The sequence below is a fragment of the Equus asinus genome, unplaced genomic scaffold (assembly GCF_041296235.1).
Source record: "Equus asinus isolate D_3611 breed Donkey unplaced genomic scaffold, EquAss-T2T_v2 contig_195, whole genome shotgun sequence".
Classification (NCBI taxonomy): Eukaryota; Metazoa; Chordata; class Mammalia; order Perissodactyla; family Equidae; genus Equus; species Equus asinus.
Genome location: NW_027224844.1, coordinates 1,039,630 through 1,055,000, shown reverse-complemented (window position 1 = coordinate 1,055,000; position 15,371 = coordinate 1,039,630).

The following is a 15,371-nucleotide window of genomic DNA, read 5'->3' as shown; positions in this document are numbered from 1 at the left end:
CAGACGGCCCCGGGACAGGGACGTTCGCCAAAACCTCCCCAAGGCCGCTTTCCGTGACCGAGTCGGCCTCCCCGCCTGTACTCGTCCCGGCCCGAGAAACGAGACGCGGGGTGGATCGGGACCAGGCCACGCACCAGGCCGGCCGGCGCGGCATCCTCCCTCCCCCGACCTGACCTGACCTGGACGAACGCCTCCCCATCGCCCGCCCCCGCGAGGCTGATCCGTCCGGCCGGTGAGGAGGCCGCTTGTCGGGCGCCACCTGCTGCCCGGCATCCTCTTATATAGTGTTCGAGGAGGTCGACCAGGTGGCCCGGCCTGGATTGGGGGGGGGGGGCGCGGGGTGCGGTGTCCCGGGCGGCGGGGGACGGGGGGGGGTAGGAGTGGAGAGGGAAAGGTGGGCGTGGAGAATGCCGGGGTCGGGGGTCGGCGCGGGGCGGGGCGGGAGTTGGGGATAGGGGAGGGGCGGGAGGCCGTCTGGACATGGAGGGTCGGAAGAGCGGTGGTGACAATGATTTTCATTATCATTTAGAAAGAAGAACGTGGACTTCTTTAGAGGAGTCCTTTGAATAGCTTCTCCATTTAGTTAACATACATCCAAATGGAGGTCGGGAAACTTGGGTCCTGTTAACATATGGATGGAAGTGGAAAGAACTATCGCGATGACCGTCCTTGTGTTTCTTTTATTTTTTCTTTCTTCCTGCTCCCCAAAGCCGCCCCCCCCACCCCCGCCCCGCCCCGCCCCGCCCCGCCCCGTCCCGTCCCGTCCCGTCCATAGTTGTAGGTTCCAGTGGTAGGTCTTTCGCGTTTCTGCTATGTGGGACGCCGCCTCGGCGTGGCTTGAAGGGCGATGCTGGGTCTGGGGCTGCGCCCAGGATCCGAACCGGTGAAAACCTGGGCCGTCGAAGCCGGGGGCCGGGGTGGGGGGCGCTACTTGACCGTTCGTCCACGGGCTCGGCCCCCGGCCCCTTGTTTTCTAGGGAGAGAGACAGAGAGACCCGATCCATTTTCCCTTGGCCTCTAAAGCGTGCGTGTGGTCGAAAGGCGACAGAGAGAGGGGTTCTGGTCCAGAAAGCCCCGACTGCGCCGCCGCGGGGATCGGTCGGTTCCGCCCGAACCGTCCGAGTCGGAAAGGAACGGACAGCTTTCCTCCTTTGGGCCCCTGACTTGGGACCGACAGGGGAAGAGGAACAGGCCTCTCTCCCTCACACCCTGGCCCCTTCCTCCAGGACGCCCTCCTTCTAGTCAGCCCGCCTCTGGCTTTTCCACACGCCGACGACCGCTCGTCGGCATGGACCCACCTTCCTTGGGGGACACCACCACACGACTCTCCCACTCGTCTGCCTGCCTTTCGTTGGCGTCGCTGCCAAAGGCGAGGGGTAGGGGTGGCGGTGGCAGGGACGGCAGGGGCCCAGCGGCTCTCTGGCGGGTGAGGAAGTCTTGCTGGTTCTCCTAGGTCGGTGATCTTTCTCGATCTCCACACACATTCTTCGTTTGGGGAGCCAAGAGACGCCCTCTGAGGAATCCCTATGGCCAGGGTCGATCACTTACTCGCTCACTGCCTCGGCCTCGGCCTCGGCCTCTGTCCGTCTTGTCTCTCTCCCTCCCTCCCTCCCTCCCTCCCTCGTCGGTCTCTGTGTGTGGACATCTAGGTGGAGGCGAGGCAGGGAGGCCACCCACCCACCTACCTCGTGGTTTACCACACGCTCTACACGGAGGTAGAATTCCCATCCCACCGAATCCATCCTTTCCACGGGGCACAAGCCAGTGGCCTTCGGGAGTCTCTCTCCCCAAGGTGGCGCATCCGTCATGGCTATCTATTTCCAGAAGGTTTCCGTTTCCATCCCCTCCCCCCGAAAGAAAAAACGGCCCCACTCCCGGATCTGCCCCACCACGATCACCACCACCGCTGCCGCCGCCGCCGCCGCCGCCATCTGCTGTCGCCCTCTAGGGTTGGACCGTTCTAGCTCTCTCCTCTGTGTGGAATCGCAACGTAGGTCGCCTTGGATGTCTGGCACCTCTCACTTAGCAGAAGGTTTTGGAGGCTCAGGCTGGGCCACGCTTTGGCCCGGGTCAGTGTTCCGTTCCTCCGGACGGCTTCCTCGTTTTCCACGAGAAGGAGCCGTGAAGACGGAAAGGAAGGGCGGATGGATGGCTTTTCCCGTGCTACCGAGTCCCTCTCCCCTTTTCCCCAAAGCGTGAGGGGCGGTCGAGAGGATCGTCTCTGATGACAAAAGTCAGAGGCACCCCGGGTCAGACACCGTGCGAGGCGTTGGTGTGTTCTCGAGAGGAGAACACGTCCCCGTCAGCGTTTCCTGTCGTTCTCGTTCCGAAAGGATTCACGCGCCACCCCGTCTCCCTCAAGGTCTTAGGGCTGTCGTGCTCCGCAGCCGTCACGTGTCGTGGATCCTGGGCACCACCACGCCACCCCGCCCCCCCCCCCCCCCGCCATAGCTGTCGATCGCTATGTGGCACGCCTACGTTTGCCCAAAAGAGCAGTCCGATGGACAGCGTGGTGCTTTTCCCAGCAGGCAGGCAGGTGAGAGTCACCCCTCTAGAAGGTTTCCAAGCCCCGTTCCATTCTCAGAGGCAGCTCCTTTGGCCATCAAGGAGGCAGGCGATGGGGGTGGGGGTGGGGATGGGGATGGGGCAGGGGCCTCTGTCCCTCTGTCGCGGTAGAAATGATTGGGAAAGGAGGGACGATGGGCGTAGGTCGACCATCCTGGGCGGTGGTGCTTTGGGAGCTTTTTCTAGAAGAAGGAGCGAACGGCGTTCCCTGGGAAGGGAGGAAACCAGAGGAGGTCCCCCTCAGACCGACCTGGCACGAGAAGGACACACACTCTCTCTCTCTCTCTCTCTCTCTCTCTCTCTCTCTCTCTCTCTCCCTTTTCTTCCTGACTTGAAATCAGGAGACAAAACTCCCCTGCCAAAGGGGCCCTCCCAAAACGGGGAGTGAGGAAGACCTCCTTCTCTTCACGGCTGAAGTTCTCCCTGCCTTTCCTGGACGGGAAGGATAGCACCTACGCCCGCTGCCGTCGGTGACTTTTAGTCCCCCTGGAGAGGAAGAAATTCTTTCCCGTGGCCGAACCCTGGCGGTTCGTTCGTGCTGCAGAGGACGTGACCCTCTCTGACACACCCAGGAACCTCCTCGCTCCGGGTCGAGGAGAGGGAGTTCTGTTCTGTGGTTTAGAATGGTGCTTAAAAAGGGATGTCGCTTACAAAGGGTCCTCGTCCCCCTTCCTAAACCTAAACGGACGGCTCGGCTCGGAGGCGTGAGATACGTTTCGCATCCTCCTCGTCGTCTTCACTCAAAGTTTTATTGGAGTTTGGAAGATTTTATTTTTTGTCTTTCCTTTTTCTCCCCAAAGCCCCCCGGTACGTAATTGTGTGTTCTTCGCGGTGGGTCCTTCTAGCGGTGGTATGTGGGACGCCGCCTCAGCGTGGTTTGATGAGCAGTGCCGTGTCCGCGCCCGGGATCCGAACGAACCGATGAAACACTGGGCTGCCTGCAGCGGAGCGCGCGAACTTAACCACTCGGCCACGGGGCCAGCCCCTTACTGGATTTTCAAAACAACTCCGGGGGCCGGCCCGGTGGCGCGGCGGTGAAGTTCGCACGTTCTGCTCCGCCGGCCCCGGGTTCGCCGGTCCGGATCCCGGGCGCAGGACCCGGCACCGCTTGGCGAGCCACGCTGTGGCAGGCGTCCCACCTGGAAAGTAGAGGGGGATGGGCACGGATGTCAGCTCAGGGCCAGTCTTCCTCGGCCGACAGAGGAGGATTGGTGGCAGATGTTCGCTCAGGGCTCATCTTCCTCAAAAATAAAATAATAAATCGATTCGATAAAATGTCAAATAACACAACCGCGGGATCACGCTTAGAGTCACCCTTGGCCCGATGATGCCACTCCCCACCCCCCCCACCCCCCTGCCCCCCACCATTTGGAGGTGCCGTCAGTGGGATTCGTTCCTGTTTGTCCATCTTTCTTCCTCTTTTTTTTTTTTTTTTAAAGACTGGCACCCGAGCTCATTGCCAATCTTTTCTTTTCTTTTTATTCCTCCTCCTTCTTCTTCTTCTCCCCAGAGCACCCCAGTACCTAGTTCTATATTCTCTTTGAGGGTCCCTCTGGTTCTGCCGTGTGGGACGCCACCTCAGCGTGGTTTGATGAGCGGTGCCCTGTCCGAGCCCAGGATCCGAACCTTCCAAGCCCCGGGCCGCTGAAGCGGAGCGTGCAAACTCAACCGCTCGGCCACGGGGTCAGCCCCTCCCTTCCTTCCTTCCTTCCTTCCTTCCTTCCTTCCTTCCTTCCTTCCTTCCTTCCTAAGGAGGAGGAGGCAGGCACTGTGTGAAGTCGCCAGTGAGTCTGTGGAAAGAGACGGAGGATTTCCCATGGGAAGCCGGGGCGGGGGACACGGACCGATGTCGTGCGAACTTGAAGGTGAAAGATCAAAAAACCCACACACGCCTAGAGCGGCGGGTTGCCCGTTAGGAGTTTGCTTGCCGGGCCCATAACCCAGGGCTCATCGATGAGCCAAACCGTCCGTGATCCTCAAGCAGTCTAGTAGGGTTAGAGAAAGGAGGGGGGCACTCTTTCTGCCCCAGATGAGGCGAGTTTCTCAGACAGCCACCCTGCCCCAACATCTTCCCTCCCTGCCTCCCGGCCCTTGGTGGACTGCGGCCTAAGGGTGGGGGAATTGAAGAAAGCCGTTCAATGGAAAAAAGCCCGAGGCCATGGGAGAGAGCTTCCTGCACTTGAATGAAGCCCTGACGCCAGGCCCATCGGAATGAATGGGCCTGACCTCCCCTCCCCCCTCCCCCCTCCCCCCTCCCAGGCTGGCGACTCGGCAGTGGAAGGCTAGGGGTTTCTTCCGAAATGGTGAACCGGCCCCCTTGTCCACAGGAAAACCACACACGGGTACAGCCTAGGCCGGATCTCAGGCCAAGTCGTCAGGGTGGCAAGATGATGGCGGATGAGAGGAAACTTGTTCTGGGACCGCACCGCCCCCCCCATCGCCTCTCTGGCTGAGAAGAGGGCTGGGGAGCGGTGAGGGTCAGGGGGAGAGTGGGGGCGGGGCCGGGACAGGGACCACCGGGCAGTAGGACGGGAGTAGCCCTGAGGCCTGCCTGCCTGCTTCCTTCCCTGCCGGCGCAGGGCTGAGAGAGGCACGGGGCACGCTGGCTCCTGCCCCTTCACTCATTCGGGAAGCCTCCTGTTGTTGCTCCTGAGGTGCCGGCTGCGGTGACAGACAGAGCAAAACTCCTCTCTCTGTCTATTTCTTCAAAGGCCCGAGTCTGAGCTACGACAGATTCCCCTGTGGCTCAACCCGCAACCTCCCATCCTGCCAGACCAGACCCCTTGTCTAAAAACCTCCACTGGAGGAGCTCTTCCACCTGACTCGGAAAGGAAACACCAGCCCCGCCTCAGCCTCACACCCACCACCACCACCACCACCCGCCCCCCCCCCCCCGCCCCACTCTCCTCCGGACCCAGATACCTAACAGAGGGAACAAAAATCCAAAAATCCTGCTGCTCTCCTTCTACCACCTCCACTTCAGAAGAGTCAGTCTCCCCCGAACACCTCAGACTCTGTGACTTCCCGCGGCCTCCCTTTCCCCGTCCCCATTCTCTCCCCGGACGGGCCCCATCTTACACTTGAACGACAGCTCCACCGCTCGGGGCAGCTGGACACGATGTCCCAAAGTGGCCCGGACGGTAGCCTGGTCGATTCCAAAGGACCCACGCACGCAGTCGGCCATAAACGTGGTGTGGAGATCGTGGACGTTTGCGGGCCTCTGATGAAATCGCTGCTCCGGGGACCCCGGCGTCTAGGACCCGTCTTCTCCGTGTTCTTCACACCGTTGCTCCTGGGCCGGTTATTCTCTTCCCTCTCACTGACCTTAACGTTTTGTCTCTGCCATTGAATTTTGACTGTGCGAATGTGACTTGCCGCTGTAGGGCTGCGTGGATCTCTCAGGCATCCTGCTGTGCCGTGCGGGGGGGGGGGAATCCTTGGTGGGTGGGTCGATAGACGTCCCTTTGGTTGTGCCCTGGAGGGGAGAGACAGAGGGGACGACTCAATCCACCACGAACGCTGATGTCGCTCCGATAAACCTGTAGCGGTGATTCTAGTTTATGGCCCGTGTCCTGAAAATAACTTCCCGAAGGGCCAGCCCGGCGGCACAGCGGTTAAGTTCGCACGTTCCGTTTTGTCAGCCAGGGGTTCGCAGGTTCGGATCCGGGGTGCGGACGTGGCGCCGCTTGGCGAGCCACGCTGTGGTCAGCGTCCCGCCTATCAAGGGGAGGGGGATGGGCACGGATGTTAGCTCGGGATCACTCTCCCGGGGCAAAAAGAGGAGAATTGGCAGCAGGTGTCAGCTCGGGGCTCGTCTTCCTCGAAAAATAAATTAATTAAATTAATAAAAACAACTTCCCAAACCTCTCTGATAACTTGAAGCTTTGAAGTTTTGCGAGGTGAAATCAGGTGATAAAAAAGTCCACGGACGGGGGCGGCCCCGTGGCCGAGTGGTTAAGTTCACAAGCTCCCCTTCGGCGGCCCAGGGTTTTGCCGGTTCAGATCCCGGGCACGGCACGGACACGGCACCGCTCGTCGGGCCGTGTGGAGGCGGCGTCCCACATGCCACAACTGGAAGGGCCCTCAACTAAGATAGACAACTATGTCATGGGGGGGATTGGGGGAGAAAAATCGGGAGGGGGGGAAAAGAAAACAAAAACGGAAGATTGGCAACAGGCGTTAGCTCTGTGAGGGCCGATCTTCCTCACCCAAAAACTAAAGTGAGATGAAATCAAATAAAGCGAAGGAAAAGATAAACCTATGAAATCCCATGTTTCTAAAAGTGGCCAAGTGTTTAGAAATTGGCCAAGCGACGGAATGCTCATGGGAAGGACAGTTCCTAATTGCTGGCTTCTTAGTTTTCACCAAAATTAAGGTTCGTGAGGGTTAAAAAATCTACTTAACAAATGCGATGAAAGCCACTAGGCCGGCCCGGTGGCGCGCTGGTTAAGTGTGCCTGTTCCGCTTCGCCGGCCCGGGGTTCGCCAGTTCGGATCCCGGGGGTGGACGTGGCACCGCTGGGCGAGCCACGTGGTGGTAGGCGTCCCACATATGAAATAGAGGAAGATGGGCACGGAGGTTAGCTCAGGGCCAGCCTTCCTCGGCAAAAAGAGGAGGATTGGCAGCAGTTAGCTCAGGGCTCATCGTCCTCAAAACAAAACAAAACAAAACAAAACAAAAAGCCACTAAAAGTGAATATGGGAAACATCTTTGTGTTCAAGGAAAGTGAGATGGCTGCCTTCAGGCAAGAGGGCCTAAAAAGTAAAGATCGTTTTGTCTGTGAAAAGGTGATCAAAGTTTCACGGGGAAAATAATCTGAGAAAAAGGCCTGTTCGTGGTCAAGTGGCCTAAAATTGGAACGAGTGGACAGATAGAAATGGCGAGCGATAGGATCTATGGGAGTCTATGAGGAAGCCATTGGGTGTCGGCCTAATTCGGCCTGACAGTGTTTTTCGAAAAGGGCCTGACGTGGCCGTCGAGCACGCATCGCATCGTAGATCCGCTTTACACATTTCCTACGGCAAGAACCAATGCCCTTAAGGGAAAGGAGCAGCTTCCCCGTGCTCGGGCCTTTCCTTAAGGAGAGGCATCTTTCCTTAGGCTAGGAGCGGATGGTTGCGCTCACCTTTGACCATCCGGCTCCCCTGTGACCACCCAGGCCCAGACAACAGACCTGCCACCCAGCAGTGTCTGTCGATCGCTGTGCCGACAGAGCAGTCTCGCGACTATCATCCAAGGGACCTTTCGATCCTATGTGAAACGTCCTCTCTGGGGGTCTAGAAGCACTCTGTACACCCCACTTCCCGGGCACCCTCTCTTCCTTCGGGAAGAAAGGCCCCGGGCCACAGTCCTCACATTTCAGCTCAGAATAAACGCACCCCGATTTTCACGGATAGATTGGTTCCGGATTATTTCCGTCGACAGAATGGAATCAAGTCAATGAGTTTCAAGATCGGAGGGAAGCTGATGCAAAATCAGAATTTGTTTTTCTCACTCCCGAAAGGATACTTTTCTCTAACTTCTAGTCTCCTCCTGATAAAGACATTGGAAAAGGTTTCTCTTGACCTCTGAGGGAATCGACACCAAAGACAGAGATCCTCCATTTTGTCAGAATGATTTCCTAGGCCTCCAATGGAGGAGGCCTCCCTCGGACGGGAGCTCAGCTTTTGTTTTGCAACAGTTTTCCTCTCTCTGCTTGCCTTTAACATCTCCTTTCCCGTTCTTCTTTTTTGGAAGGGAAATACGTGCACCGCTGGGGGAAAAAAAAAAAAAAAGAATTTTCTAAATGACCAAAGAAGATCTACGACTGTTGTTATTTTGGTTTCACGGAGCAGTTCCACGTCCACATTTACTCCATTTTAAACACCCACACACACTCACAGCACGGCGCTGTGAGGATGTCCCGGGGAACTCGATTTGTGGAGGGAATGGCTGTGAGGTCTCTGCCCCCCAACCCCCACCATTTGGGTGCTTCTGCTTGTTGATGAGGACGGGAAGCCCTGCTGAAATCCATATTCTTATCACCACACGTGCATCTGCACCCATGCTCCCCCCCGTGTGTCGTCTTTGGGCTTTGCTGTGGCCCCGTGCGGAGGGAGACCTGTTTTGTGTTGTAAACTTTTCCGCGGCCAAGCGGCTCGGTCCTTTCCTCTACGACTTGTGGGCTCTGTCTGTCCGTCTGCCTTAGAGAGACCCTCTGGGCCGGAAGTGACAGGCTGCACACAATTCCTGACAGACTGCGGACAATTCCTCCGTCGTCACGGTCCTTCTCTGATGACGTGCATGGTTTCGGTTTGACAGCGACCCCCACCCCCCACCCCGCCGTGATTTTCTAAGTCCTCCCGGGAGCCCGGGAAGTGCTCGGGCCGCTCCGGGAAGCGGGGGCCGGCAGCCCCGGCCTGCCCCGTGGCATCTCCGGGGACTTTTCCACCTGTCCGCGTCAGCCAGCCGGCAGCCCCGCGCCCGGCCCGGCCCAGAAGTCACGTGGGGAGTCTGTCCCCTTCCTGGCAAGCCCACCCACCCCACCCCCCTCCCCGCCGATTTTCCAACACCTCCTTCTGCACCCAGGGTTGCCCTGTGCTGCCTGGGAGCTCCGAGGTGGACACCCTGGGGCCTCACGTGGTGACCTCCCGCCCGCCCCAAGCGGGCCCAGAGAGAAAGAGAGAGAGAGAGAGACAGAGAGAGACAGAGACAGAGACAGAGACAGAGAGAGACAGAGACAGAGACAGAGACAGAGAGAGACCTGACCCGGCGGTGGGCTCAGGCTGTGCACTCTCGCTGGCTGGTGACCCGGTTCCCTCCCGCTGACCCCTCCGCGCCGGTCGTTGGGCGCCATCTGGCGGCCGCTTTTACAGAGTGGCCCTCCTCCGGAGCCCCGGCGACATGAGCAAGGGATGGGACTCGCAGGACGTCTGTGTGGTTTCCAGTGTGGGGCTGTGTGGAACAGAGCTGCTAAGAACATTCATGCCCCGGATTCTGTGTGAATGAACAGGAACGTGGCCGCAGCCCCCACCCCGCCCCCCGCCCCAGCCCCCGGGAGTGGTGGGAGTGGTGCCCTCCAGACCACCCTCGGGTTGGATGCCTCCCTCCCTGGAAGGACTCACGGGACTCCACAAAAGCTGACTTCCTGGAGGTCCAGCGGAGACCCCCAAGGCCCAAGGCCCCCCCCCCACCCACCCACCACAGATCACTGTGGAAGCCTTAACGACCCAAGGCTCCAGCTACATACAGACGCTCTTAGGAGGCAAGATACACCAAAGGCTTATGTAGGTTGCCACTTTCGGTGGTTGTTTCCGCGGCGTGTCAGTTTTGGAACCCGCCACGCCCTTTTTCACAGAGGCCATACCGTTTCCCTTCACCACCAGTGAGGCGTGAGTGACTGACTTGGCTTCTCCGCGACCTGACTAGCAGTTTGATCCTGTTCCGGTATTTGGAAGAAGGCAGTCTCACCCATGTGTCCCCACAATGTCTCCCTCTAATTTTCTCACTTGCTTTTCCAGGGAACAGCTCACATCTTTTCATGCGCTTATCGGTCATCCATGCGTACCTCCTCCACCCCAGGTGAAAGTGCCTGCTCTGTCTATTGGTCTTCCATTCTTTTTGTATTTTTCAGTGTTGATTTCCCCCGGGTCTCCACTCCATTGTGGGTTTTGTTTTTTGTTTTTTGTTTTTTGTTTTTTTTTTTTGCTTAAAGATTGTCACCTGAGCTAGGCACTGTTGCGCTGCTTCCTCAGTTTCAGAGGGTACCTTTTTCAGGGTTGCTTTTTGACCGGGTCTCCTCGCCATTGTATTTTTTTATTTTTTTTTTTTTGCTTAAAGATTGCCACCTGAGCTAGCCTCTGTTGCCCATCTTCTTCGGTTTCAGAGGGTAGATTTCTCAGTGTTGCTTTTTCGCCAGCTCTCCACGCCCTTGCGTCTTTTTTTTTTCTGCTTGAAGGCTGCAACCTGAGCTAGCTTCTTTTGCCCATGTTCCTCAGTTTCACAGGGTGGATTTCTCCGTGTTGCTTTTTCCCCTGGTCTCCACACCCTTGTGTGTTTCTTTGGCTTAACGATTGCCACCTGAGGTAGCCTCTGTTGCCCATCTTCGTCCGTTTCAGAGGGTGGATTTCTCAGTGTTGCCTTTTCGCCAGCTCCCCACGCCCTTGTGTGTTTCTTTTGCTTAAAGATTGCCACCTGAGCTAGCCTCTGTTGCGCTTCTTTCTCAGTTCTAGAGGGTAGATTTCTCCGTGTTGCTTTTTCCCCAGGTCTCCACGCACTTCCTTTTATTTTTCCTTAAAAATTGCCACCTGAGCTAGCCTCTGTTGTCCATCTTCGTCGGTTTCAGAGGGTAGATTTCTCACTGTTGCTTTTTTGCCAGGTCTGCACGCCCTTGTGTTTTTTTTCTGCTTAAAGGTTGCAACCTGAGCTAGCTTCTTTTGCCCATGTCCCTCAGTTTCAGAGGGTGGATTTCTCCGTGTTGCTTTTTCCCCAGGCCTCCACGCCCTTGTGTGTTTCTTTTGCTTAAAGATTGCCACCTGAAGCCAGCCTCTCTTGCCCATCTTCCTCAGTTTCAGAGGGTAGATATTTCAGGGTTGCTTTTTCCCCAGGTCTCCACGCCTTTGTGTTTTGTTTTTGCTTAACGAGTGCCACCTGAGCTAGCCTCTCTTGCCCATGTTCCTCAGTTTCAGAGGGTAGATATTTCAGGGTTGCTTTGTCCCCAGGGCTCCACGCCTTTGTGCTTTGTTTTTGCTTAAGGATTGCCACCTGAGGTAGCCTCTCTTGCCCATCTTCCTCAGTTTCAGAGGGTGGATTTCTCCGTGTTGCTTTTTCCCCAGGTCTCCACGCCCTTGTGTGTTTCTTTTGCTTAAAGATTGCCACCTGAGCTAGCCTCTGTTGCCCATCTTCGTCGGTTTCAGAGGGTGGATTTCTCAGTGTTGCCTTTTCGCCAGCTCCCCACGCCCTTGTGTGTTTCTTTTGCTTAAAGATTGTCACCTGAGCTAGGCACTGTTGCCCTGCTTCCTCAGTTTCAGAGGGTACCTTTTTCAGGGTTGCTTTTTGACCGGGTCTCCTCGCCATTGTATTTTTTTATTTTATTTTTTTTGCTTAAAGATTGCCACCTGAGCTAGCCTCTGTTGCGCTTCTTTCTCAGTTCTAGAGGGTAGATTTCTCCGTGTTGCTTTTTCCCCAGGTCTCCACGCACTTCCTTTTATTTTTCCTTAAAAATTGCCACCTGAGCTAGCCTCTGTTGTCCATCTTCCTCGGATTCAGAGGGTAGATTTCTCACTGTTGCTTTTTTGCCAGGTCTGCACGCCCTTGTGTTTTTTTTCTGCTTAAAGGTTGCAACCTGAGCTAGCTTCTTTTGCCCATGTCCCTCAGTTTCAGAGGGTGGATTTCTCCGTGTTGCTTTTTCCCCAGGCCTCCACGCCCTTGTGTGTTTCTTTTGCTTAAAGATTGCCACCTGAAGCCAGCCTCTCTTGCCCATCTTCCTCAGTTTCAGAGGGTAGATATTTCAGGGTTGCTTTTTCCCCAGGTCTCCACGCCTTTGTGTTTTGTTTTTGCTTAACGAGTGCCACCTGAGCTAGCCTCTCTTGCCCATGTCCCTCAGTTTCAGAGGGTGGATTTCTCCGTGTTGCTTTTTCCCCAGGCCTCCACGCCCTTGTGTGTTTCTTTTGCTTAAAGATTGCCACCTGAAGCCAGCCTCTCTTGCCCATCTTCCTCAGTTTCAGAGGGTAGATATTTCAGGGTTGCTTTTTCCCCAGGTCTCCACGCCTTTGTGTTTTGTTTTTGCTTAACGAGTGCCACCTGAGCTAGCCTCTCTTGCCCATGTTCCTCAGTTTCAGAGGGTAGATATTTCAGGGTTGCTTTGTCCCCAGGGCTCCACGCCTTTGTGCTTTGTTTTTGCTTAAGGATTGCCACCTGAGGTAGCCTCTCTTGCCCATCTTCCTCAGTTTCAGAGGGTGGATTTCTCCGTGTTGCTTTTTCCCCAGGTCTCCACGCCCTTGTGTGTTTCTTTTGCTTAAAGATTGCCACCTGAGCTAGCCTCTGTTGCCCATCTTCGTCGGTTTCAGAGGGTGGATTTCTCAGTGTTGCCTTTTCGCCAGCTCCCCACGCCCTTGTGTGTTTCTTTTGCTTAAAGATTGTCACCTGAGCTAGGCACTGTTGCCCTGCTTCCTCAGTTTCAGAGGGTACCTTTTTCAGGGTTGCTTTTTGACCGGGTCTCCTCGCCATTGTATTTTTTTATTTTATTTTTTTTGCTTAAAGATTGCCACCTGAGCTAGCCTCTGTTGCGCTTCTTTCTCAGTTCTAGAGGGTAGATTTCTCCGTGTTGCTTTTTCCCCAGGTCTCCACGCACTTCCTTTTATTTTTCCTTAAAAATTGCCACCTGAGCTAGCCTCTGTTGTCCATCTTCCTCGGTTTCAGAGGGTAGATTTCTCACTGTTGCTTTTTTGCCAGGTCTGCACGCCCTTGTGTTTTTTTTCTGCTTAAAGGTTGCAACCTGAGCTAGCTTCTTTTGCCCATGTCCCTCAGTTTCAGAGGGTGGATTTCTCCGTGTTGCTTTTTCCCCAGGCCTCCACGCCCTTGTGTGTTTCTTTTGCTTAAAGATTGCCACCTGAAGCCAGCCTCTCTTGCCCATCTTCCTCAGTTTCAGAGGGTAGATATTTCAGGGTTGCTTTTTCCCCAGGTCTCCACGCCTTTGTGTTTTGTTTTTGCTTAACGAGTGCCACCTGAGCTAGCCTCTCTTGCCCATGTTCCTCAGTTTCAGAGGGTAGATATTTCAGGGTTGCTTTGTCCCCAGGGCTCCACGCCTTTGTGCTTTGTTTTTGCTTAAGGATTGCCACCTGAGGTAGCCTCTCTTGCCCATCTTCCTCAGTTTCAGAGGGTGGATTTCTCCGTGTTGCTTTTTCCCCAGGTCTCCACGCCCTTGTGTGTTTCTTTTGCTTAAAGATTGCCACCTGAGCTAGCCTCTGTTGCCCATCTTCGTCCGTTTCAGAGGGTGGATTTCTCAGTGTTGCCTTTTCGCCAGCTCCCCACGCCCTTGTGTGTTTCTTTTGCTTAAAGATTGTCACCTGAGCTAGGCACTGTTGCCCTGCTTCCTCAGTTTCAGAGGGTACCTTTTTCAGGGTTGCTTTTTGACCGGGTCTCCTCGCCATTGTATTTTTTTATCTTATTTTTTTTGCTTAAAGATTGCCACCTGAGCTAGCCTCTGTTGCCCATCTTCGTCCGTTTCAGAGGGTGGATTTCTCAGTGTTGCCTTTTCGCCAGCTCCCCACGCCCTTGTGTGTTTCTTTTGCTTAAAGATTGCCACCTGAGCTAGCCTCTGTTGCGCTTCTTTCTCAGTTCTAGAGGGTAGATTTCTCCGTGTTGCTTTTTCCCCAGGTCTCCACGCACTTCCTTTTATTTTTCCTTAAAAATTGCCACCTGAGCTAGCCTCTGTTGTCCATCTTCGTCGGTTTCAGAGGGTAGATTTCTCACTGTTGCTTTTTTGCCAGGTCTGCACGCCCTTGTGTTTTTTTTCTGCTTAAAGGTTGCAACCTGAGCTAGCTTCTTTTGCCCATGTCCCTCAGTTTCAGAGGGTGGATTTCTCCGTGTTGCTTTTTCCCCAGGCCTCCACGCCCTTGTGTGTTTCTTTTGCTTAAAGATTGCCACCTGAAGCCAGCCTCTCTTGCCCATCTTCCTCAGTTTCAGAGGGTAGATATTTCAGGGTTGCTTTTTCCCCAGGTCTCCACGCCTTTGTGTTTTGTTTTTGCTTAACGAGTGCCACCTGAGCTAGCCTCTCTTGCCCATGTTCCTCAGTTTCAGAGGGTAGATATTTCAGGGTTGCTTTGTCCCCAGGGCTCCACGCCTTTGTGCTTTGTTTTTGCTTAAGGATTGCCACCTGAGGTAGCCTCTCTTGCCCATCTTCCTCAGTTTCAGAGGGTGGATTTCTCCGTGTTGCTTTTTCCCCAGGTCTCCACGCCCTTGTGTGTTTCTTTTGCTTAAAGATTGCCACCTGAGCTAGCCTCTGTTGCCCATCTTCGTCGGTTTCAGAGGGTGGATTTCTCAGTGTTGCCTTTTCGCCAGCTCCCCACGCCCTTGTGTGTTTCTTTTGCTTAAAGATTGTCACCTGAGCTAGGCACTGTTGCCCTGCTTCCTCAGTTTCAGAGGGTACCTTTTTCAGGGTTGCTTTTTGACCGGGTCTCCTCGCCATTGTATTTTTTTATTTTATTTTTTTTGCTTAAAGATTGCCACCTGAGCTAGCCTCTGTTGCGCTTCTTTCTCAGTTCTAGAGGGTAGATTTCTCCGTGTTGCTTTTTCCCCAGGTCTCCACGCACTTCCTTTTATTTTTCCTTAAAAATTGCCACCTGAGCTAGCCTCTGTTGTCCATCTTCCTCGGATTCAGAGGGTAGATTTCTCACTGTTGCTTTTTTGCCAGGTCTGCACGCCCTTGTGTTTTTTTTCTGCTTAAAGGTTGCAACCTGAGCTAGCTTCTTTTGCCCATGTCCCTCAGTTTCAGAGGGTGGATTTCTCCGTGTTGCTTTTTCCCCAGGCCTCCACGCCCTTGTGTGTTTCTTTTGCTTAAAGATTGCCACCTGAAGCCAGCCTCTCTTGCCCATCTTCCTCAGTTTCAGAGGGTAGATATTTCAGGGTTGCTTTTTCCCCAGGTCTCCACGCCTTTGTGTTTTGTTTTTGCTTAACGAGTGCCACCTGAGCTAGCCTCTCTTGCCCATGTCCCTCAGTTTCAGAGGGTGGATTTCTCCGTGTTGCTTTTTCCCCAGGCCTCCACGCCCTTGTGTGTTTCTTTTGCTTAAAGATTGCCACCTGAAGCCAGCCTCTCTTGCCCATCTTCC